Source organism: Bos indicus, chromosome 20, assembly GCF_029378745.1.
Source record: "Bos indicus isolate NIAB-ARS_2022 breed Sahiwal x Tharparkar chromosome 20, NIAB-ARS_B.indTharparkar_mat_pri_1.0, whole genome shotgun sequence".
In the NCBI taxonomy this organism is placed as follows: Eukaryota; Metazoa; Chordata; class Mammalia; order Artiodactyla; family Bovidae; genus Bos; species Bos indicus.
Genome location: NC_091779.1, coordinates 28,692,521 through 28,718,428, shown reverse-complemented (window position 1 = coordinate 28,718,428; position 25,908 = coordinate 28,692,521). Strand labels below are relative to the sequence as shown.

The 25,908-nt window shown below is 37.9% G+C and overlaps 1 long non-coding RNA gene across 1 annotated transcript in view; it reads right to left on the bottom strand.

The window, feature by feature from the left end:
* The window catches only part of LOC139178010 (uncharacterized), a 37,063-nt gene extending 11,155 nt beyond the window's left edge, over positions 1-25,908 (bottom strand). Inside the window, exon 1 of the long non-coding RNA XR_011562434.1 lies at positions 803-25,908. This is a non-coding gene — a long non-coding RNA (uncharacterized lncRNA). The remainder of the gene's footprint in view (positions 1-802) is intronic.

Below are 25,908 nucleotides of genomic sequence, written 5' to 3'. Positions count from 1 at the left end.
GGATCTTCCTGAGCCAGGGATCAAACCTGCATCTCCTGCACTGCCAGATGGGTTCTTTACTACTGAGCCACCAGGGAAGCCCCCTGGAGAATTTAGCAATTACCTTAATTCTACAAATCATGATTAATCTCCAGGGGCTGGAGTAGAGGCCTACTGCCTGAAAATTAAGCAAAATGTACAAGAAACTATCTGTTTCCACTAATTAAGAGTATGACCTAAAAATGTCTTGTCTATTATTTCCACATGATATATGAAATTTTTTGAAGAAATTTTTAAAGTATGTTCTTTTTCTCTAATTAAAACAACCATTTCAGATTTCACCACAGTACTCTAATATATCCAGCCTATATGATAAAAATGCATTTCAGATAAGATTAAATTTATTTGTCTTCAAAGACTTTAAAAAATACATTAAAAAGTGTACATGAATATATACATAGAGCAACTACTGCTTTGAATATCTACAGAATATCTACTGCTACAAATATCTAACAGAAATGTTAACAGCCAAAATGTTTTCATTCTATGCACAAATCTTTCAAAACATTTTCTTTCATACAGTTTTCCAACTACTTTAAGAAAGAGTATTTTCTTCAGAATTGCTTAAGTACCGCATGATAACAGGGCATTGTCAAGTAAAGCATATTTGAGGAAGGCAACAAAGAGGTGAGGATATATTCTCACAAAGTTCACATTTCCTTTTTATTTTAAAAGTCTGCATTGTTTTGATGCAGCCTTTGCTCTCATTTTCATCATTTATGCTCTGAGCAAAATTTCCAACCAGAGAAGAAACATTTGGTACCTTGGGTTGTTTGTCCTTTTATAGCCTTGCTGATCTTTGCTTCTGGCAGCTCCTTACATTTTGTGGTTTCCCATGGAGTATGCAAAACACAAAGAAAGGTGTATTTTAGTCTAAGGTGGTGTCAAAGAACAATATCAAGTGTTCATGTAAGCGTCTGCCAGTGCCTTAGCATTTTAAAAAGCTCAGATGGAAATTCAAATGCAATTCAAGCTCTTTCTTAAGGTCTTATATAAGTCATCTTGCTAACCTAATGGTACATTAAAAAAAAATACTAAGGTCTACTGAGCAGCGTGCAGGTAGATCAAATATAAACCACTAACTACATGCTGTACCAGCTATAAAATACAGGTACAGTGTCTGGTTACCTTCCCCTTAGGGAGAAAGAGGAAGCAGTTGTTCTGTCAGGGGAGTATGTAATTTCCTTGGTTCTATCTCATCACAACAAAAATTTGGAGCGACGGACGTTAAAGCCCTCAGACAGATGGTGTCACAGTTCTTGGACACATCAGTGTTACAGCTCCCAGACAGATCAGTGTTACAGCTCTGTTTTATTTAGAAAATAAAGGAAAATACATCCTCGAGGCGTGAGGGCATGCCGACCCAAAGGACACTAAGAGGAGAGAGAGAGAGAGCCCTTTGGCTCCCCTTTTTATATGTTTTTTTTTCTCCTCCCTCCCTGGGCCTGCCCTATGTAAATTGGGCTAGCCAGGAGTGCTGTTTTTTCTACTTGGGGTCCTCACTCCAGCCTCAGAGCTTCCTTTGTTTTATTTTTGCAGGCTTTTCCCTTCCTTGTCTTTTAGCCACTGCCATTCTGGACTCCTTTTTCCTACTCCAACTACCTAACAGTTCTAAGCAATTTCTGTCCACTTCAGAAGATGACAAGTTTCTTTAAAGATGGCAACCTATTAAAAGTAAGATGGATATGACTGTGAAATTTCACTCATCATTTAGAAGAAGCCAAACAAAGTAAAATCTCCTTCTTCCCACTCTCAGTCCAATTTCTGGCACTTGGCTGAAGCATTCTGTGAAGAGAGAATGAGGACGATTCTCTGCATGCACACACCCAAAGAAAACTGTACTAACCACCATGTTCAATGAATAGATTTATCCAGGTAATGTCATTTCAAGAATCTAATCCAATACCATAGGTTAGGTTTTGTTTACAAAATATATTTTGTAAAATTATAAAATTATCTGTTTCTGTGAAAAGTACAATAGTTTACTTGAATATGTAATTCACTAAGTTTTAAGATAAGTTTTTAAATTCCCAGCACTTCCTTTTACTCTTAGAAAATTAATTTAAATTCAGCTTCATCAAGAAAATAGCATCTATCAGATATAAACTCCCATAAATTATTACACTTTATTCTTACCTACAATTGCTTTCACTGAACTTTACCTCTAAGGCTTCTGCCTCAAAGGAGTTGTGGGGAGGAGATATTAACATGCAAGACAAAGAATCCCTCTTCTAATACTCAACTTCCACTGGGATTTTATTTAATGTTTTATATAACTGATACTACCTCTCTGGTAAACTTCTTCTAACTCCCACCAATCAAATGTTGCCCTTTGAAAACACAGTATTAATTTGACATTATTACTGTATTCTCTTTATTTCTTTTACTCCCAAATTCCTGCAATGAATGATGAATGTAAGAGAAAATACTTTTCTCTTTGTATTATTCATTATAAACAATCTTTTCTACTGTTAAGCGTGTGCATGTGTGCACATGTGCATACACACACACACAAACACACACACACACATACACCTTACCCATGTCACTCTTCAGTACAGGTCAGTGCTCCATGTAATAGTCACTTGGAGACCTACACTCTTTCCATCTTGTGAAACAATCTTGGAGGAGAAAGAGAGATTAATCCTGTGGTTTTACAATGACTTTCTCATTTTAGTGCTTCCTAAAGTGGTGGCTCTGATGGTTAAGAATCACCCTGCAATGCAGGAGACCTGGGTTTTATCTCTGGGTCAGGGAGGAATGGCAACCCACTCCAGTACTATTGCCTGGAAAATCCCATGGATGGAGGAGCCTGGGAGGCTTCAGTCCATGGGGTTGCAAAGAGTCAGACACGACTGAGCAACTTCACTTTCTTTTCTTTTGGGAAGATTCCCTGGTAAAGAGAATGGCTACCCACTCCAGTATTCTTGCCTGGAGGATCCCAGGTGGGCTATTGTCCATGGGGTCACAAAGAGTTGGACATAACTGAGTGACTAACACTTCCTCATTTTACATGTCAGCAATGCAATGTTAAGTGTGGAGAGATAGGAAACTAGTTTAAGAGGCTGTAGAATAAAGGGAAGAAGCACAAGAGCCCTGCTAGTTGTCATAACTAAACATAAGGTTCACCTCCTTTGGAAAGGATATTCAAAGCCCCAGATCTACCAGTCCCAGAGTTCAAACCCAGGCTCCACTACTTACTAGGTGTATAACCTTGAGCAAATTAGTTATCATATCTGAAATTCATTGTATTTATCTGTAATGTTAGTTAAGTAACAGCACCTACCTCAAAGGATTACCGTACAAATTAAATGGATTACTATCCATAGGGTATTTTGAAAGTACAGATCACATAATAAGCCAAGTCAAAAGGTTAGACTTTATTTTTCCATATTTTCCCCTAGATTATAAATTCCTTAAGTACTGGCACTATGAAAACCTTAACAGTGTCTGACAAACAGTGTTTGCTTAATACAGGCACATCAAATGCGTAGCATATATGAGTGAGTGAATGAGTGACAGTCGCTCAGTTGTGCCCGACTCTGTGACCCCAGGAATGGTAGCCTGGGGTCTTCCTCTATCTATGGAATTCTCCAGGCAAGAATACTGGAGTGGGTTGCCATATCCAAAATCTCATGTAATATACATATACACAATATATTAGAGAAGAAAATGGCAACCTACTCCAGAATTCTTGCCTGGAAAATTCCATGGACAGAGGAGCCTGGCTTGCTGCAGTCCTTGGGTTTGCAAACAGTCAGACATGACTTATCGACTGAACAATGATACTGTATATATATGATGTACATATATATAAGCTCATATAATGGTTTCATGAGTTCTGTAAGATAAATATTTTAATCTCCATTTAAATAGATGAGGGAAAGGAGGTTAAAAGAAATCGTATAATCTACCCAAAGTCATACAACTAATCAGAATTCAAATCCAGGCCTCTCTTTCTGTAGTGTTCTTTTCCATTACTGCACACCATCTAGAAGTGGGTAAGCCAATTTACCTACTATACGACCATAGCAGCATTTATTACATAGCTAAAATTATTTTTTGTGTGAATCTTCTCCAATTCTACCAATTATTCAATTAGCAGGCAACATGCTATATTTAATTAATGGTCAGTGTTAGCAACATGGATTAAAATGGGATCAAAGAACAAATTGAATTAGAGGGAGAGCCAATTAATTTTTAAACAATTGAATATCTTTGGTGAGGGAAGACTCATGATGACTCCAAGGTTTGCAGCTTAGCCATTAACTAAGATTTAGAGCATTGCAAAAAGAGAAAGTTGGGGAAGAAAGCTGTCTAGGGGGGCTTGTCAAGTAAGCAGCAGGACAAACAGACCAGTGATCCAAAGGAGAGGTCTGCCCCAGATAGAGGTGTAGGATGCAGCATCATATAGATAGACTAAAAAACATAGACGAAAGGGAGTTCACTCAGAGATTTAAATGAGACTTTTTTAGGTGTATGAAAGTTCAGGTAGCATGCAAGCAAACTGAACTAATAGTAACCTAACATCTCGCACTTTTTCCAATGTATCCCATAGTTCTAATGTATTCCTGGATATAATTATTTTACCTACTCTCCAACTTATCATTACTTCAGTTGGTTAATGATATTAAGATATTAATTAAAAAAGGAAACCATTAGACTAAGGTGGTTCTAATGCATTAGTAGCCTGTGTAAGGAAACCAAACTCTAACCTAGAGTCAATTCAAGTAAACATATCTGTATCTGAGAAGATAAATTTATGAACAACCAATCACAAACAGAAAACTAGGCTTTCCCAATTAAGGTATCAACTTGAGATACAGTCAAACAATTTTCTTGCTTCACTACCACATAGGCTCTTCAAAAGTGTTTCCTCTGAGTCCTGTCAGCAAAAAGCTTCTAACCACATTCAGTTTGCACGCATGATAAGACACGTGAGTTGTGTTCCACTGTTTGTGACCCTGTGAACTGTAGCCCACCAGGCTTTTCTGTCTATGGGATTCTTCATGCAAGAATACTGGAGTAGGTTCCAGTCCCTTCTCCAGAGGATCTTCCCAACCCAGGGATTGAACCCGTGTCTCTCATATCTCCTGCATTGGTAGAGAGGTTTTTTACCACTAGCACCACCTGGGAAGCTTTTGGTTTGGCGCTGCTCAATTCAAATTGACGCTTGCTAAAAATTCTTGAAAAATTAAATGTGCCTCAGTTTATTTTTCAACAGAAGAAAATGTACAGCACAAATGCAATATACCACATTGCATTTTAAAAACTGACCTTGATTACTGACTTCTAAAATGAAAGATTTCAACTTCAAGAAGTTTCTAGCAACTTATAAATGAAGAATGAATGGGAGTCAATAAAGTATCAGTGAATAGAAAACCCAATTTTAGAATAAGACACCAATGCTATTTGGACACAAATGACCACCTATCCTAAATGGAAATAATTTTGTTTGTCCAGGATCTATTCTTTCGTCTGGTAAAAGTATCACAGTTTTGATTTAAGGAAATAACTTTTACCTATGGAGTACAGCCTTTTAAGATTGTAAACCAAGGAGTTTAATTCTCTTCTGACCAATGGGTGCATGGATGATCCCAGTTTGGTGAGTAAACTCTGGTTATCTCTCAAAATTAAAAGAAATTTGTTCAGAAAATATATCTATTACACTCTCCACATATCAGACTCATTCTAAAAATAAAATATCAACTTGTGCTTCCAGAAAAGTATTTGATTTTGAATGTATGCTTTACTTTCCTATGTACTAGAGTATTCTATACTAATCACAGGAAATATAGATCACAAAATGGAGTATTTGTCCTTCATTAACATTATTAAATCTGCATATCTGAGGTTATTGATATTTCTCCCAGCAATCTTGATTCCAGCTTGTGCTTCTTCCAGCCCAGTGTTTCTCACGATGTACTTGGCATATAAGTTAAATAAGCAAGGTGACAATATACAGCCTTGACGGACTCCTTTTCCTGTTTGGAACCAGTCTGTTGTTCCATGTCCAATTCTAACTGTTGCTTCCTGACCTGCATATAGGTTTCTCAAGAGGCAGGTCAGGTGGTCTGGTATTCCCATCTCTTTCAGAATTTTCCACAGTGTATTGTGATCCACACAGTCAAAGGTTTTGGCATAGTCAATAAAGCAGAAATAGATATTTTTCTGGAACTCTCTTCCTTTTTCCATGATCCAGAGGATATTGGCAATTTGATCTCTGGTTCCTCTGCCTTTTCTAAAACCAGCTTGAACATCTGGAAGTTCACGGTTCACGTATTGCTGAAGCAAGGCTTGGAGAATTTTGAGTATTACTTTACTAGCATGTGAGATGAGTGCAATTGTGTGGTAGTTTGAGCATTCTTTGGCACTGCCTTTCTTTGGGATTGGAATGGAAACTGACCTTTTCTAGCCCTGTGGCCACTGCTGAGTGTTCCAAATTTGCTGGCATATTGAGTACAGCACTTTCACAGCATCCTCTAAAAGTTGGCTTATAGCTCAGCATTCAGAAAACTAAGATCATGGCATCTGGTCCCACCACTTCATGGGAAATAGATGAGGAAACAGTGGAAACTGTCAAATTTTATTTTTCTAGGCTCCAAAATCACTGCAGATGGTGATTGCAGCCATGAAATTAAAAGACAGTTACTCCTTGGAAGGAAAGTTATGACCAACCTAGACAGCATATTCAAAAGCAGACATTACTTTGCCAACAAAGGTTTGTCTAGTCAAGGCTTGATTTTTCCAGTGGTCATGTGCGGATGTGACAGCTGGACTATAAAGAGAGCTGAGCACCGAAGAATTGATGCTTTTGAACTGTGGTGTTAGAGAAGACTCTTGAGAGTCCCTTGGACTGCAAGGAGATCCAACCAGTCCATTCTAAAGGAGATCAGTTCTGGGTGTTCATTGGAAGGACTGATGCTAAAGCTGAAACTCCAGTACTTTGGCCACCTCATGTGAAGAGTTGACTCATTGGAAAAGACTATGATGCTAGAAGGGATTGGGGGCAAGAGGAGAAGGGGATGACCAAGGATGAGATGGCTGGATGGCATCACTGACTCGATGGACGTGAGTTTGAGTAAACTCTGGGAGATGATGATGGACAGGGAGGCCTGGTGTGCTGCGATTCATGGGGTCACAAAGAGTCGGACACGACTGAGCAACTGAACTGAACTGAACTGAACATTATTAAAGAGGAAATTTTACTTCATTTTTACCACAAATATCTAGACAAAAATATTGAATTTAAGAAAAATAAAAACTTAATAGCCTACAAACAATGATTGTTTAAAAATAACATTTAAAATATTAGGTGTTGTATAGCATCGTAAATAGGGAAGACTTTCCGAAACATATAACCAGCTCACAACCCATATCTCTCTCTCACCTGCTATTTTGGTAGAAGTGATATAATTATCATTAGAAACAGTTTAAGTATTCTTTCTTTAAATTCACCTGGATATGGTCTCCTGAGAGGAAATGTAGACACCTTGAAGCTGCGGAGGGGATCAAGCACCCTAAGGATAAGGGCACTGCAGTTATCGTTTCTGTGGTTTTGGAGACCATACTTGGAACTGGGGCCCCAGTGTTCCACATCAGAATCCCAAGTCGCTGCTCTGAGCTATAGATTCACAGCACCTGCAGGTAGAGTTTACCTCTCTTCTGGCATCAGGTGTTTCCGCCCCTCTACAGCTTTTGCACCAGAACCTGACCCCTGACTCCTCTGCTCCAAAAGAGCCCCAGCACTTTGGGGGCAAGGCATAAAGGAGAATTTGGGTTTACTTGACAGGCGGTATGAGCCACACTTCCTAAGAAAGTGTGTGAGACAAGAAGCCTCAGGCACCTGAAGCACCTAGGTATGTGTCATCCCAGGAACTCTTGGAACACCCGGTAGTCTCGCAAGATCCCAAGCAATCACCCTTCCTCTGGGAAGAGTGGTTGACCCCAGCCCCCGCGGGATTGATTTTGCCTCTCTCGGAGCCTCGGAGCATCAGCCTCTGGGCTTATGCTCACCCTGCCCTTCCACGGGACCTGCACTTACTTCTCCAACACACCAAAGCCACACAGCACACCGCGCTGGCTGCTTCTGTGGGTTCCTGTCTGCCTTCCTGGGAAGTCCCGCAATCCACCTGCCCATAGGCCACAGCTCCACCCTCAGTCATTAAAGATGTTTAAAAAAGAACTTTTCCTAATGAAGCGGTTTAGCGGAAGGGCCCAAGTCCCCATAGCAGGGTGCTGGCAGACGGCTGGGTTAGAAAGAGAGAGCAATGTCTTGAGACTGTTCTTCAGCAGAAAGGCTTGAGGAGCAGTCTCCTGAGGCAAATTCTAGATGCCTCACAACTGCCTGGAGGAACGACTGCCCTCAAAGATAAAGGAACACTGAGCTCAGCTTGCTGCAGCCTTTGACCTTGCCAGACATAGCCCTGGTCTTCTAGGAGCCTGTACCTGTATCCTACTGCTTCGGCCTGGTGTCCTGGACTTCCGGAAAACAGCAGACTCCGGTAGGTGCAGCGCAGTTCCCTCCGTAAGCAGGGCCTCAGTTGTTACTGCCCTTCACCTCTTCTGGGACAAGAGTCCCACTTCTCGCTCTTTGCCAGCCCCCAGGACAAATTAGAGCCACCGTGTGACTCTCATTCTTGGGTCCTTTGAGTCCAGGAAGTGTCTGCAAGGATGCGTCCCCGCTTGCTAGGTGCCCCGAGCCAGACTTCAGAATGACTTCAGAATCACACAAGGTCTCGTCCAGCAGGTGTTCCTTGGTTCTGTCAGTAAGTAGCTTCTTGCTTGGAGTTTCTGGGTGATAGACCTAGTTAATGCAGTTGTATGGAAATCTCTTTGACTTGATCTCGCAAGATTGACCAGGTTCAAGGAAGGATGGGAAGGCATAGAAACCTGTATCAAGGTGACACAGGCGGCCGGAATGAATGAGTGAACATCTAACTTGCTGAGATTATTATTCGTGTGGAATGGGAAAGGAGGATGAGGGGGAAGGTTCCTAAGATTTATAGCCAAAATAATAATTAATATAGTATTATTAAAACATTTGTTTATATATGTAAATTAGGTAATATAAAAAGATACTCATGAGTCACACCTCTGTATAAAAAGTAGACAAACATAAACAACCATAATTTCATCACTATTATAATAAGCATTGACGTAATTACTTTTTTTTAAGCTTTCATAGTTGTAGCAGCAGCAACAAAACATCCCTCTATCCAAAAGTTTCTCTATCAAAAAATAAAAATAAAAATTTCCTGGCCTATCTATTTAGATTTAATTTAATAATCTAGCTAGCCATTTTAGATTAATGATAGGTTGAATAAAATAACCAATAGTTAAGAATGAGATATTTGCACTTGAAGATCTGGGGAACGTAAAGAAAAATAGCCTAACAGTAGAGAGAGGGGTGGCAGATATACCAGATCATCAGTCCTCACTGTCGGTACCCAAGGCACAAGTCTATTGTCTCTCACTCTGAGTCCAGCTGTCAGTCACCAGTTGTTAGGAAAAGTGGAAAATTAGGATAGGAAAATTGTTACTCTCCCTGCTCTTAGTAATCAACAAATTCCAAGAATAGAAGACAATCAAATGGAAATTAAACCAGTCCTCACATAACTTACTAAATGAGGCCTCACAGAACTTACTAAATGAGGATTGTTCCAAGAAATAATCTTATAATGGTTTTCTGTAAAATGTCTAAACTTAGCTTTAGACAGAAGAATTTTTCTTAAATCTATCTATTCCTTTGTCTTTTTTATTCCCTCTTCTTGCCTTGTTTTCCCCTTTGTACCCAATATGTATATTATTGTCTCTTACAAGCAGTCAGATTCATTTCTCAGGGGAAATAAAATGATATCTAACATTTTATAAACCTTCTTCCCATTTCTTTTAGCTTTTTAATTCTGAATGATACTGGGGATTATTTATATCCTTAGAACATCTTTAATTTTTAAAAATATATAGAACAGTACCTAGAAGAAAATAAAAATTACCATAAAGATTTATCCATTTTTAATAACTTTTCTTTTGGAGCACAGTTGTTTATTTTTAATTCACTTTCTTATTATTCAGAGTTACATTATTATATACCTCAGGCTTTATTTTCTGGTATATATCCATTTTTAGCATGTTCTTCAGTATGAGTTTATATGGTTAAGTGAGTCCAGTATTTTTAGCTTGTCATTATTAGAATTCATGGCCTCTGTTTTGATCTCTGTTTTGTCAATCCTGAGATTTGGTTATTTGTTTTATACTTCAGCCATGAACTTAAAAAACGCTTACTCCTTGGAAGGAAAGTTATGACCAACCTAGATGGCATATTCAAAAGCAGAGACATTACTCTGCCAACAAAGGTCCGTCTAGTCAAGGCTATGGTTTTTCCTGTGGTCATGTATGGATGTGAGAGTTGGACTGTGAAGAAGGCTGAGCGCCAAAGAATTGATGCTTTTGAACTGAGGTGTTGGAGAAGACTCTTGAGAGTCCCTTGGACTGCAAGGAGATCCAACCAGTCCATTCTGAAGGAGATCAGCCCTGGGATTTCTTTGGAAGGAATGATGCTAAAGCTGAAACTCCAGTACTTTGGCCACCTCATGTGAAGAGTTGACTCATTGGAAAAGACTCTGATGCTGGGAGGGATTGGGGGCAGGAGGAGAAGGGGACGACAGAGGATGAGATCGCTGGATGGCATCACTGACTCGATGGATGTGAGTCTCAGTGAACTCCGGGAGTTGGTGGTGGACAGGGAGGCCTGGCGCGCTGCGATTCATGGGGTTGCAAAGAGTCGGACACGACTGAGCGACTGATCTGATCTGATCTGATCTGATACTAGGGATTCTACCTCACTAGAGCTGCCAGATATAGCAAAGAAAAATGTGGGGTGTGAAGTTAAATTTGAACTTCAGGTAAGAAGCATTTTTGTGTGTAAGTACGTCCCATGCAATAGTTGGGTATACATGTTATAAATAATATTGTTTATCTGATATTCAAGTTTAAATGCATAAGCTATAGCAAATAAAAATATAAGACATTCAGTTAAATTTTAATTTCAGATAAACAGTGAATGATTGTTTATTATAAGTATTTTATCTGGTAACTCTATACTCCATCAAATTTAGAATGAGGGTAGAGTGGAGGGATAGGACAGTTCTACGTGGGATCATTTCCCCGGTTCAGAATGTAGCACTAGAACTTCAATTCCAAAGGCCAGGGATCTCCACAATGCTTCTTCAGAAGGTAGGAGCTGGGGAATGGGTGAGGCTCAACATTCTATTTGCCTCCACGTTGGGGGTATTAATGGAAATTCTCCCCTCACTAAGAGGGGTCCTGAGCTTGGGTTTAGTGTGAAGAACCATACCAGACTGTGCTTTTCTGTTCTGCTCAGAAATATGTCTCATTCTTCCCAGAGAGTCTGGGTTTTTGTTTGTTTCTTTGCTGTGGTTTTTAAATTAAATTGTCCTATTTACCCTATGTGAATGGTGTTGGTAAATTTATTGTTAGTTGCTTTTTTTCTCTTTTCCATTTTTTTCTCATGTTTTCAGGGTTTGACAGAGAGAGTGGAGTCTATGGAGATCTTGCTTAGTTTAGAAATGCTCTCTTTAGAATTTCTTTTAAATCTACACACTTTATAAATAAAATTGTTTCAGGTAAAATCTTGCAGTAACAGACAAGAGCATTTAGTGTGTTGGTTGGTATTAGAGACTGCCTGACTCTCAGGCCTTTGAGTTAAATCACACAGGTTCAAAGCTCAATTCTACACTTTCTGGAAACCCAAGCAAGGCTCAGCTTCATTAAACCTCACTGTCAGCGGGGCATAATATAGCACTGCTTTCCTTACAGATGTTTTCTGAGAATGAAATGAATAAGGCATGTTATTTAACAATGTCTGGCACATAGAAAATGCTCAGCAAACACTGGTGACTCATTGTTTCAACTATTAAAATATATCTTTCTATTCTTAGACTCACAAAACATTAGAACTGGAAGAAACCTTCACACTTACAAAATGGTAAATGCATGTGGTAATTTATTATTTCTAGGTACAATAAATAGTGAATAAGATACTGTTGTCTAAATGTCACATTTCTCAGCACTATTGCTTTCCTGGGAAGGAGGGGTTGTTAAGGAAAGTTGAGATTTATCTATAGTAAAAAGAGCAATACTGTATTTAGAATGATTTTTCTAACTAACATGGTAATTTCTGATGCTAGAAACCTTCCATTTCTCAGACTGGGTTTGTTTTTTAAACTGTTGGTGTTGTTGTGAAATAGGGGTCTTTGAATGAGGAAAAGACAAGGCAATACAAACAAGTAGACTCAAATACCTTGTAGCTTAAAATTAGGAGAAAATAAACAGACATTTTCAGCATTTGAGCTCACCCTGATGCCTTCCTCAGTGACAAAGGATGTCCCTATATAGTGTGACAATGTCTGTGGCTGGTTTTCTCCCCAGAAGGCTGTATGCGTAAGCTGCAGCTCATGTCCTTCAACAATTTCAGGGCCCAAGAGAGCACTTGCTCTGTCAGATTTCATGCAAAGACTTGATTCAGTAGTCTGACAAGCATGGTTCTCTCTCTTGTCTGAGCTCAATTTTTATTCTAAATTTTAAAAATTTATTTTATTATTATTTTATTTGCACATTTTGATTTATTAAGTGATTAAAAAAAGAAAAAAGTTATATTTGGAAAATTCAAACTGTTGCTGCTAAAGCTTCTTTTTTTAAATGCATAGGATCTAGACAATCACATTCAGTATTGAGACATACTGATGAAACTAAGATTACAAGTTCGATTCTCTCATAGACCAATTAGCTTCTTTTGTTTCTCATCCAGAAGATGAGATGGTCATTCATTCAGCCATTTATGAAGTGCTTAGTATTGGCCAAGCGTGGGCCACAGTCTAAGGAGAGATTAGTGCTTAGTTAGGACAAGTCTTTGCAATTAAAGAGCATGTTGTTCAGTTGACTGTGCCCCTGATTCCATCTGGCCAAACTATAAGAGTAGGGAAAAAAATCAAAGAAATTGAAGAAAAGGTGAAGAAAGAAATAGAAATGTAGCACAATTTCTGGAAACTAACCTATGGTGGAATCATTTTTGTATACAAATGAAAGTTTACTCAACAGATACTGCTTTTGCAAGTCAATATCCAATACACGACAATAGTGAATAATACTGATATGAAGCATGGTGGTTCCATTGCAGGAAGTTTGGTGATACAAAAAAGGAGAAAAGGTAAAGTTAGACTCAAGATCACAGTCCTTGAGGAAACAGACTTAAGTAGTTAAGACAACTTGTTCTTGTAACAGAAGTCTCCTTGACATTTCAGAAGTGGGCTCTTGTAGAGTCAAAGAAGATAGGGGATGAGTCAGACAACTACAGATATATGCAAATGAAGAGCAGATTCATTTAATTCATACAGTAATGTCAAACTATTTTAGAGTCTCAAAATTCAATTATTGTTTGTCCAGTTAGGAGCCACCTCTGGATGTTATAAAAAAGAGATTTCCGTTAATCATTTGGTTGCTCATACTGTGAATTCAATAAAGATTTTTAAAAACATGAAATTATTTTAAACGTTTTAAGGGACACTTAGAGTAACACAAATCACTATTTTATTTTATGGAGTTCAAGACCATTCAGACATCCTCTGATAATGTGTTATGCAAAAATATTTTGAAACTTGTGAAAGTAGGAATTAAGGGGAATCAGTAAGATAGCCTTCCTAGAGAAAGAACATGTTTTTCATGTTTTGAGACTACTGGCTGCTTGGTAAGTTCTTTCTCAAAACAACAAATGTTATTTCTTCTATGCCATTCCATAAGCCTTACTCCTATAAAAACAAGTTGGGAGGTTAAAAATAAAAAGAAAAGAAGGGAAAGAAAAGGAAATAGAGAAAGAAAGGAAAGAAGGAAGAAAATAAAAACCAATTGAGTGTAAAAACAAATTTGTGTGTATAAAAATCAACTAACAAATATAGTCAAGTAATTCAGTCTTCATAGAAAGATTTAAGAGTTCGTGCATATGTTATCAGAAAAAAAGATGAGAGGGTTATTTCAAAATCTTCATTGAATCTGTCCTCCATGGCTAACAATAGATATTTGGCAAAACCAATACAATAGTGTAAAGTTTAAAAATTAAATTAAATTAAATTAAATTTTAAAAAAAATCAAAAAATATTGAAGAAAGAAAGATAGCCCTCGTCTGTTGTTTCATAAACATAATTTTTCCCACGGTTGATTCTGTGCTTCAGCTCTTTTCATGTGGGCTGTAGACCCTAAGGGTCCATTTGTTCTGTTTGTTTTCATGAGAAGCTTGAAACATTGTCTCAACAAGTTTGGTCAACTTTCATGAAATAAGTTTTTCCCTTCCTTTCTATTCTTTTTCTTCTTCCTTCCTTCACTTCTGGATCCCTTCCAACTCCTAGTAAAATATGTTTTGGTTTTGTTTTGCTTTTTACTACTGACCATTATAGAGATTTTCTTTCCATGTAGAACTATTTCTCATCAGAAGCATTTGGACAAAATATATTGTAACCAAAAAAACAATAAAGTATAGTTGGTATTATAAATTTAGGTTAATTTTAAATACTTGAAATAATAATCGTCACTTAAAATCCTTTTGAGTTGACTTAACTTCAAAGCCATGCTTAAAATTTCAGAAAGGAAAATTTAATCTTTACAAAAAGCAATAAAGCTTACCAAAAACTCCAGCAATTTTGAAATAAGATAGAAAATGAATTCAAATATACTTCTAATATTTAATGCACTTTTTTGCATAAATGTTGCATTGATTACATGCATTCACAGGAGACAAAAATAATATGTCTAGACAGCTGATGGCTACGTGAGTAGCCTGGAAGTTTTTAGGGTTCAGAACTGAATATATTTAGTTAGAAGCCTTTCTGTATGGTTTCACAATTAAGATACATTTTAAATTACATTTTGGATAGTGGCCAGCTCTTTTTCAGAACTTTATTTATCATGTAAAAAATTCTAAGAACCATTGAATCATAGATGGCAGCAATTGTAACACTTCCTGTCAGAATTTTTATTTTAAGGAATATGTAAATTATCTTCTAATGGACAAAGATTTCTGAAAGTTATGAAGAATACATAGTACTTTTGCCCATGGTTTCTCCTATAAAAAATTAATCTGGCTTGTTAATTCCAAAGTCATCATTCTTCATACATAGGGAAATATATTCCATAATGCTGTACTATGAATAGTACATCCTCATCTCAGCAGATATGAAAGTTGTACTCTAGCAAGAAATAGTTGGGGACAAGAATCTCACATATCGATTTCAACAACACATTTACATTTCTTTCCAGGGTTCTTTGCCCATATCGTGTCCCCTCACATCAAAAAGAAAGCAAGCAAATGAATATAAACAACAATAAACCTTGACTACATATACATGTGTTGTGAAGTGAAGTGAAGTCGCTCAGTCGTGTCCGACTCTTTTCGACCCGTGGACTGTAGCCCACCAAGCTCCTCCGTCCATGGGATTCTCCAGGCAAGAATACTAGAATGGGTTGCCATTTCCTTCTCCAGGGGATCTTCCCGACCCAGGGGTCGAACCCAGGTCTTCCACATTGCAGGCAGATGCTTTAACCTCTGCGCCACCAGGGTACATGTGTTGAGTTCCCGGTAAAGTACCATAATGCAATTCAAAAGATAATGAAAAACCAATGACAAAGCTTCAGGATGCCTAACATTTCACAGTTGTTGTTGTTGAATCACTCAGTTGTGTCCGGTTCTTTGAGACCCCATGGACTACAGCATGGTAGGCTTCCCTGTCCTTCACTATCTCCACAACTTCTTAAATAGTTTAGCTAGTGTTCTGCACAACTTAATATCCTTGTTTATCTTTTCAATCAGACAAGGTGCAATTAAATGATAATTCCACTGAAAGGACATATGCTAATGGGAAATGCAAACTGCATATTTGAGAAACTAAAATGTAAATATTGTAAAAAAAAATAGCATATGAAAATTAAAAAAACAAAACCCCGCTGAAGTATGAAGAAATGGCTCCAAACAGTGGAGACCTAGGAAATAGCAGCACCATGAAAAAGATTAATTTGTCCTGGATTAATCATGAGTCTCTCTCTCCCTCTCTCAGTCTCTGCCACTGCCTCTGATTCTCTCTTGCCTTTATGAAACAAAGAAAGAAGAATTTGAAAATGATAGTTTTTCATGTGACTACTCTTAACCAGTCCACAAATAAAATTATTCCCATACATCTTAGAAATTGTGGGAAGCTTCATCTGAGTTAATAATGCAACATGAGATCTATAAACAATTGCACTGATGTAATAAATACACATTTTACTTTTAAAATTTAATTTTCTCCTTTTAATATTTCTTGATGTACTGGAAAATATTTGTGAAATATTAATCAATCTTTTTCCTGCTATTTTCTCCCATACTGTCCTTTTTGCCTTTTGCCATGTTCAAACTACTATTAGTTTCTTTTTTTAATACCCATTTCCTCAGGAGAGGGATACATTAGATAAAAGGAATTTGAGGGTCTGGGAAACAAGGAACAGCTGCTCAGTAGCCCAGAGAGTCATAAGAAAGTATCAACACCATGGATAAATTGGTGGAATCTGAGAATAGGAAGGTCAGTATGCTACTTGGAGAATAAAACACCCCAGAAGCAGCAAGACCCCAGGGGAAAAAATAGATATCTATTGTGCATGGGCTTCCCAGGTGACATGGTGATAGAGATACAGGTTCAATACCTGAGTCAGGAAGATCCCCTGGAGAAGGAAATGGCAACCCAATCCAGTATTCTTGCCTAGAAAATTCCATAGGCAGAGGAGCCCGGCAGGCACAGTTCGTGGTGTTGGAAAGAGTTGGACATGACTGAGCATGGACCTGTAGCAGCGCATGGGCAGACAGGGCTGTAGACCAAATTCTCAGAGAGAGCCCCCTGAGCTGGTGAGGCAAGAAAGCAGTCAGACAATTCCCATTATCACAAGAACGGCATGCAAACAGCAGTACCCGCTGATCTAAAATAATGTTAAAGACAGAACATACAGTTATATTTCTTTACATCTAATTTCCATGGACTGAGATTTGTATCCAGCTAATTTTCAAAATAATTATCACTTTAAAATGTCATCCTCCATCCATATGGCATTTCTGGGTTTAGCTGAGGAGTTAGAACATGGAATCTGACGGCTTCATTTCAAATCCTACCTCCTCTGCTTATGAGCTGAGAAAGTGATTTAGCTGCTCTGTGCTTCAGTCTCCTAATTTAATAAAAATAACACCCACTTTCTGAAGTCATTATAAGAATTAATGTCAATATCTGTGCTACTTAAATTCTTAATAACAAAACAAGAAATAATATATAAAAACAGATGACATCGAGAGATGGGGCTTCCAATTCAAGATGGTGGAGTAGAAGGATGTGGACTCATCTCCGCCTGTGACACCACTGAAATCACAACTAGCTGTTGAACAACCACAGATAGGAAGAAAACAGGCAAACCCACCAAAAAATACACCCCACATTCAAAGATAAAAAAGAAGCTGCAAAAAGATGGTAGGAGTGGTGAAAACATGATAAAATTAAATCCCTTAACTGCTGGCTGGGCGACCCACAATGTCGAAAACAATAATGCCAAGGAAGTTGTCTCACTGTTTTGAAGGTTCTGAGTCTTGCATCAGGCTTCCCAGCCTGGGGATGTGGAAAGAAGACCGGGAATCACCAGGGAATCTGACTTCGAAGACCAGTGGGATTTGATTACACAGTATCCATAGGACTGGTTCACATACTGCTGAAGACTAGCTTCAAGGATTTTGAGCATTACCTTGCTAGCATGTGAAATGACAGCATTTGTATGGTAGTTTGAACATCCTTTGGCATTGCCTTTCCTTAGGATTAGAAAGAAAACTGACCCTTTCCAGACCTGTGGCCGGTGCTGAGTTTTCCAAATTTGCTGGCATATTGAGTGCAGCACTTTCACAGCATCCTTTTTTAGGATTTGAAATAGCTCAGCTGAAATTACATCACCTCCACTAGCTTTATTTGTAGTAATGCTTTGGTGTGTGAACTGAGAACTTCCAGATGTACAAGTTAGATTTATAAAAGGCAGAGGAACCAGAGATCAAAATGCTACCATCCATTGGATCATAGAAAAACAAGGGAATTCCAGGAAAACATGTACTTCTGCTTCATTGACTACACTAGAGCCTTTGACTGTGTGGATCACAATGAACTGTGGAAAATTCTTAAAGAGATGGGAATACCAGACTACCCCACCTGTCTCCTGAGAAACCTGTATGCAGGTCAAGAAGCAACAGTTAGAACCAGACATGCATGAAACAACAGACTGGTTCTAAATAGGGAAACGAGTATGTCATGGTTATATACTGTCACCCTCCTTTTTTAACATTCACAGAGTACATCATGTGAAACTGGTATCAAAATTGCTGGAAGAAATATAGAGATAATATGGATATGGATATGCTCTCCTCAGATATGGAGATGATAGCACTCTAATGGCAGAAAGCGAAAAGGAACTAAAGAGCCTCTTGATAAGTGTCAAAGAGAAGAGTGAAAAAGCTGGCTTAAAACTCAACATTCAAAAACCTAAGATCATGGCATCTTGTCCCATCACTTCTTGGCAAATAGATGGGGAAAACTGACAGATTGTATTTGCTTGGGTTCCAAAATCACTACGGACAGTGACTGCAGCTATGAAATTAGAAGATGCTTGCTCCTTGGAAGAATAGCTATGATAAACACAGACAGCATATTAAAAAGCAGAGACATCACTTTGCTGACAATGGTCCATATAATCCAAGCTATGGTTTTTCCAGTAGTCATGTACAGATGTGAAACTTGGACCATAAAGAAGGTTGAGCACCAAAAAATTGATGCTTTCAAATTGTGGTACTGAAGAAGTCTCTTGAAAGTCCTTTGGATAGCACAGAGATCAAACCAGTCAATTCTAAAGGAACTGAACCCTGAATATTTACTGGAAGGATTGATAGTGAAGCTGAAGTTCCAGTACTTTGGCCACCTGATGTGATGATCAAACTCATTGGAAAATACCCTGATGCTGGGAAAGATCAAGAGCAGGAGGAGAAGACGTCAACAGAGGATGAGATGGTTGGATGGCATCACTGACTCAATGGACATGAACTTGAGTAAACTCCAGAAGATAGTGAAGGATGGGAAGCCTGGCATGCTGCAGTCCATGGGGTAGCAAATGTCAGACACAACTGAGCAACTGAACAACACAGGACTGGGGGAAACACAGACTCTACTCTTGGAGGGCACAAACAAAATCTTGTGCAAGCCAGGACCCAGGGGAAAGGAGCAGTGACCTCACAGGAGACTGTACCAGACCTACTTGTTAGTGATGTAGGGTCTCCTGTGGAACTGTGGGTTGGCAGTGACTTGCCATGGAGACAGGGGAACTGATATCATCAGTCCTGGAAGAGGCCTCTTGGCATAAGTACTCTTGGAGGTTGCCATTATCCCTACCATAGAGCCAGTAGACCCCAGGTCTGGGTCACCTCAGGCCAAACAACTAACAGGGAGTGTGCATAGCCCCACCCACCAGTGGATAATTGGATTAAAGTTGCCCACCAGAGCAAGACCCAGTTTTCCCACCACAAATCCCTCCCATCAGAAAGCTTTTACTAGCCCCTTAGCCCCATGCACTAAAGGGTAGACGGAAGAAACAAAAAGAACCACAATACCTCAGCAGCTAGAACCAAAACCACATCACAGGAAGTTAACCAGGATGAAAAAACAGAGGATTTTGTCCCAAATGAAGAGACAAGATAAAATCCCAGAAAGATAACCAAATGACGTGGAGATAGGCCAATTTTCCAGAAAAAAAAAAATTCAGAATAATGATAGTGAAGATAATTCAAAATCTTGGAAAAGAATAGAGGCAAAGATTGAGAAGATGCAATGAATGTTTGTCAAAGGCCTAGAAGAACTAAAGTACAAATAAACAGAGATGAATAATATACTCTGCTGTGCTTAATTACTCAGTCATTTCCAACTCTTTGCAACCCCATGGACTATAGCCCACTGGGTTCCTCTGTCCATGGGATTCTCTAGGCAAGAATACTGGAGTGGGTTCCCATGTCCTTCTCCAGGGGATCTTCCCAACCCAGGGATTGAACTCATATCTCCCATATTGCAGACAGATTGTTTACTGTCTAAGCCACCAGGGCAGCCCAAGAATATTGGAGTGGGTAGCCTATCCCTTGTCCAGGGGATCTTCCTGACCCAGGAATCGACCCAGGGTCTCCTGCATTGCAGGCAGGTTTTTACCAGCTGAGCTATCAGGAAGTCCAGAATCAATAGCAGAATAACTGATGTAAATGAATGGATAAGTGACCTGGAGGACAGGATGGTGAAAATCACTGATGCAGAACAGAATATAGAAAAAAGAAAGAAAAAAAAAATGAAGATAGCATAAGAGACCTCTGGGACAACATTAAATGCATCAACATTCACATTATAGTTGTCCTGGAAGGAGAATAGAGAGGGAAAGGATGTGAGAAAATATTTGAAGAAATAATAGCTGAAACTTCCCTAACATGGGAAAGGAAATAATCAAACAAGACCAGGAAGCACAGAGAAGCCCAGGCAGGATAAACCCAAGGAGGAACACACTGAGACACATAGCAATCATAATGATGAAAATTAAAGACAAATAAAATATGAAAAGCAATAAGGAAAAAGTTGCAAATAACATACAAAGGAACTCCCATGAGGTTATCAGGTGATTTCTCAACAGAAACTCTACAAGCCAGGAAAGAATGGCATGATATATTTAAAATGATAAAAGGGAAGAACCTGCGACCAAGAATACTCTACCCAGTAAGACTTTCTCACAGATTTGATGCAGAAATCAAGAGTTTTCCAGATAAGCAAAAGTTAAGAGAATTCAGCACCACCAAACCAGCTTTACAACAAATACTAAAGGAACTTCCCTAAGCAGGGAAGCACAAGAGATGGAAAAGACCTACACAAAATAAACCCAAAACAATTAAGAAAATGGTAATAGGATCATACATATCGATAATTACCTTATCTGTTAATGGATTAAATGCACTAAATAAAAGACAGATTTGCTGGGCAGATGAGAACATGAGCATGTATGCACTTCCACTTATCACATCACTCTACTTAACCCCTAAAATTGTATGTAATTATTTTATATTGTTAGGTTATTCATGAACAGTATGAAAAGGCAAAATGATAGGATACTGAAAGAGGAACTCCCCAGGTCAGTAGGTGCTAATATGCTACTGGAGATCAGTGGAGAAATAACTCCAGAAAGCACGAAGGGATGGAGCTAAAGCAAAAACAATACCCAGTTGTGGATGTGACTGGTGATAGAAGCAAGGTCCAATGCTGTAAAGAGCAATATTGCATAGGAACCTGGAATGTCAGGTCCATGAATCAAGGCAAATTGGAAGTAGTCAAACAGGAGATGGCAAGAGTGAACGTGGACATTCTAGGAATCAGTGAACTAAAATGGACTGGAATGGGTGAATTTAACTCAGATGACTTACTACTACTGTGGGCAGGAATCCCTTAGAAGAAATGGAGTAGCCATTTCTTCAATAGTAACGCTGAAGAAGCTGAAGTTGAATGGTTCTATGAACCCTACAAGACCTACTAGAACTAACACCAAAAAAGATGTCCTTTTCATTATAGGGGACTGGAATGCAAAAGTAGGAAGTCAAGAAACACCAGGAGTAACAGGCAAATTTGGCCTTGGAATACAGAATGAAGCAGGGCAAAGGCTAATAGAGTTTTGCCAAGAGAACGCACTGGTCATAGAAAACATTCTCTTCCAACAGCACAAGAGAAGACTCTACACATGGACATCACCAGATGGTCAATATTGAAATCAGATTGATTATATTCTTGGCAGCCAAAGATGGAGAAGCTCTATACAGTCAACAAAAATAAGACCGGGAGCTGACTGTGGCTCAGATCATGAACTCCTTATTACCAAATTCAGACTTAAATTGAAGAAAGTAGGGAAAACCACTAGACCATTCAGGTATGACCTAAATCAAATCCCTTATGATTATACAGTGGAAGTGAGAAATATATTCAAGGGCCTAGATCTGATAGATAGAGTGCCTGATGAACTATGGAATGAGGTTCGTGACATTGTACAGGAGACAGGGATCAAGATCATCCCCATGGAAAAGAAATGCAAAAAAGCAAAATGGCTGTCTGGGGAGGCCTTACAAATAGCTGTGAAAAGGAGAGAAGCAAAAAGCAAAGAGAAAAGGAATGATATAAGCATCTGAATGCAGAGTTCCAAAGAATAGCAAGGAGAGATAAGAAAGCCTTCCTCAATGATCAATGCAAAGAAATAGAGGACAACAGAATGGGAAAGACTAGAGATCTCTTCAAGAAAATTAGAGATACCAAGGGGACATTTCATGCAAAGATGGGCTTGATAAAGGACAGAAATGGTATGGACTTAATAGAAGCAGAAGATATTAAGAAGAGGTGGCAAGAATACACAGAAAAACTGTACAAAAAAGATTTTCACGACCCAGATAATCACAATGGTGTGATCACTGACCTAGAGCCAGACATCCTGGAATGTGAAGTCAAGTGGGCCTTAGAAAACATCACTAGGAACAAAGCTAGTGGAGGTGACGGAATTCCAGTTGAGCTATTTCAAATCCTGAAAGATGATGCTGTGAAAGTGCTGCACTCAATATGCCAGCAAATTTGGAAAACTCAGCAGTGGCCACAGGACTGGAAAAGGTCAGTTTTCATTCCAGTCCCAAAGAAAGTTCATTGGAAGGATTGATGCTGAGGCTGAAACTCCAGTACTTTGACCACCTCATGCGAAGAGTTGACTCATTGGAAAAGACTCTGATGCTGGGAGGGATTGGGGGCAGGAGGAGAAGGGGACGACAGAGGATGAGATGGCTGGATGGCATCACCGACTTGATGCACATGAGTTTGAGTGAACTCTGGGAGTTGGTGATGGACAGGGAGGCCTGGTATGCTGCAATTCATGGTGTCGCAAAGAGTCGGACACGACTGAGCAACTGAACTGAACTGAACTGTTTTCCATCATGGCTTGCAATTGTAATTATCGTTTATTTTTTACCTGGCTATTGATTGTGAAAACTGATAAACATCTTTTACTCTTGTGTTATGTAACTATTATTCACTTAATACCAATGTATCATGATTTGTCAACATAAAATAATAAAATTCTATATCACTAAAACTACCATTTAATACAAAAACTTGTAATCTTTTTTTAATCAGATGCATAACTGAATTATCTTAGAAATTTTTGAAAAATGCAAATGCCCAGGTAGTGCTATTTTTCTCCAAATTTCCAGATGTATTTTTTGAGCAGCCATGTTAAACAATGAGCATCCATGTTTAAAAACAATTGTACTATATGATGATCTTTTACTTTTATTTAGTTTGTTTCACTTTTTCTGTTTCATATTCAGTGCTCCCATTTCATCGAGTTTATATTTCCCAGTTTCTCTGTCTCTTTTTGTTGTTGGTGTTCTTTCTTAAGCCTTTATCAACTGTTGTAGAAAAGCTTCTGTATGTACACATGCATATATAGTATGTATAATATAGTATATATATATTTTAAATATATTAATTTTTGCTTAGCTAAAAATTGCATGACATTTTGATTCCAGTTGTTTGATTTTGTGTGAGTAGAATGCTAGATTTCTAATTTATAGTCACTCAAAACTTTGATATAGTTCCATGTATTTTAGCAACTAGTATTACTGCTAAAAGTCTAGGACATTTATTATTTTAGTGATTTAAAGGCTTCTCTAGTAGCTCAGTTGGCAAAAGAATCTCCTTGCAGTGCAGGAGACCTGGGTTCAATCCCTGGGTCGGGAAGATCCCCTGGAGAAGGAAATGGCAACCCACTCCAGTACTCTTGCCTGGAGAATTCCATGGACAAAGGAGCCTGGTGGACTACAGCCCATAGGATAGGAAAGAGTCGGGCACGACTGTGTGACTTTCACTTTCTTTCAGTAATTAAAAAAAAAACTTCTAATTCTGTTCTGAGAATATAAAGAAATGCTATCTTGTAAAAAAATAAAAAAGAAAATTAACAAAGTGATACAGTGTTATTAACTCATTACAGATTTTTTTTCAAATTTCACAAAATTTTATGCTAGTGTCCATTATTTGTTTTTTTACTTTATTCAAGACTCCACATTGTATTTAACTGCATTGAGCAGCTTCAGCTGCATGCAATAAATTCTGGTAAATTCTCTTTTCATTTTTATTCTATTACAAGTATTTTCTAATTTTCCTTGTTATGGCTTCTCAGATACACCCATTATTTAAAAGTGGACATTTAATTTCCAGATACGTGGGATTTTGTTTAAAGTATCTTTAATATTAATATCTCACTTTGATACTAATTCCTCATTTAAATGCTTTCTTCTTTGCAATCACCCTCTGTGTTTTTTTTCAGTCTGACTTTAGTGAGGCTTTTGACGACTAAGTTGAAGATCTCTCTTGGTAAATGTCACATTTCTCTTGAAAAGATGTGGATTATTTTCATATATCTTTTGATATTGATTTCTAACATAATGCCACAGTAATAAGAGAACAGACTCTGTACAATTTCAATACATTTTTAGACCATGACATTTTTTCACCTGGTTTTATGTCCTTGATATGTTCCACTGTCTCCTACTTTACAGTCTATGAGAAGGTGAATAGAATTTGTTTCCTCTGTTATGTAAAAATTATATAAATCTTAATTATGTTGAATTGGTTCACAGAGTTTTCAGGTCTACTACATCCTTCTACTTCTCTGTATATTCATTCTGTTAATTTTTGAGAGTTTGATATTTAAACTCCAACTAAAAATTTATCTACTTAAAAAGAGTGTAATATATAATGGAACTATATATAAACTTGTTCTGTATTTTCCAAGTCTCCTGTAAATGTGTTATCTTACTTTCATAATTTAAAAAAATAGATGACATCAAAAATGAAGAAACTGAACCAGTTTGCTCAAGGATAGTACAAATGCTAAGTAAAGCACTGTGGAAAGCAGGTAAGGGAGTGCACAAATCAAATTCCAAAACCATGCCAGTCACAACTACATTTCTTCATTAAAGGTCCCCATCATGTATTGAGAAAAGGTGCAGAGAAGTGAGACATTTAAATACAACATCACCATTCATAAACCATCACTGTTAACAATGTGATGCCCTTTACGATATATACTTTTAAAGATTCTCATTCTTTAACATATATCATAATACCCATTTTACTATATAACAATATATGTGTTCTTTATATTGTTTACACTATTTTTCACCTAAAACCACTATAAAATCATTTTAATATTTATACATAAATGTTTACTTCACTTTTAATTCAAACACTATGAATTTTTTATCTTGATTATGAATAAATAATGCCAAATTACTTTCTAGATTTTGCCATTTTATAATAAGTAGATATTTATTATCTAGAAATGTGTCTTAAATGTTCTCTTCCACCAGTACAGTATTGTACATTTTCCTCCCTATAGTCTAATTTCTTTTTTGAATATATCTCAGTCTCAAAACTAGCTGCTTGTCTGACAGGAATTTGTGATATAACATAAGGCAGTATGAGTCTGACACCTGCTGGCTACTTCTGAAGTTGCACAATTACCTTTTTAAATTTAAATTGTAATTTCACTTTACAGAACAAGGAGAATCTGGTCTCAGTGTTTCTTTGTGAAGTAAAGATCATTTGTCATTTTGGGCAGGTATTTTGGATTCTAATTTTCTTAATAAACTTATTTATTACTTCATATTTTTGATTCTTGAAATGGGTCAATATTTTAAGTTGAAGC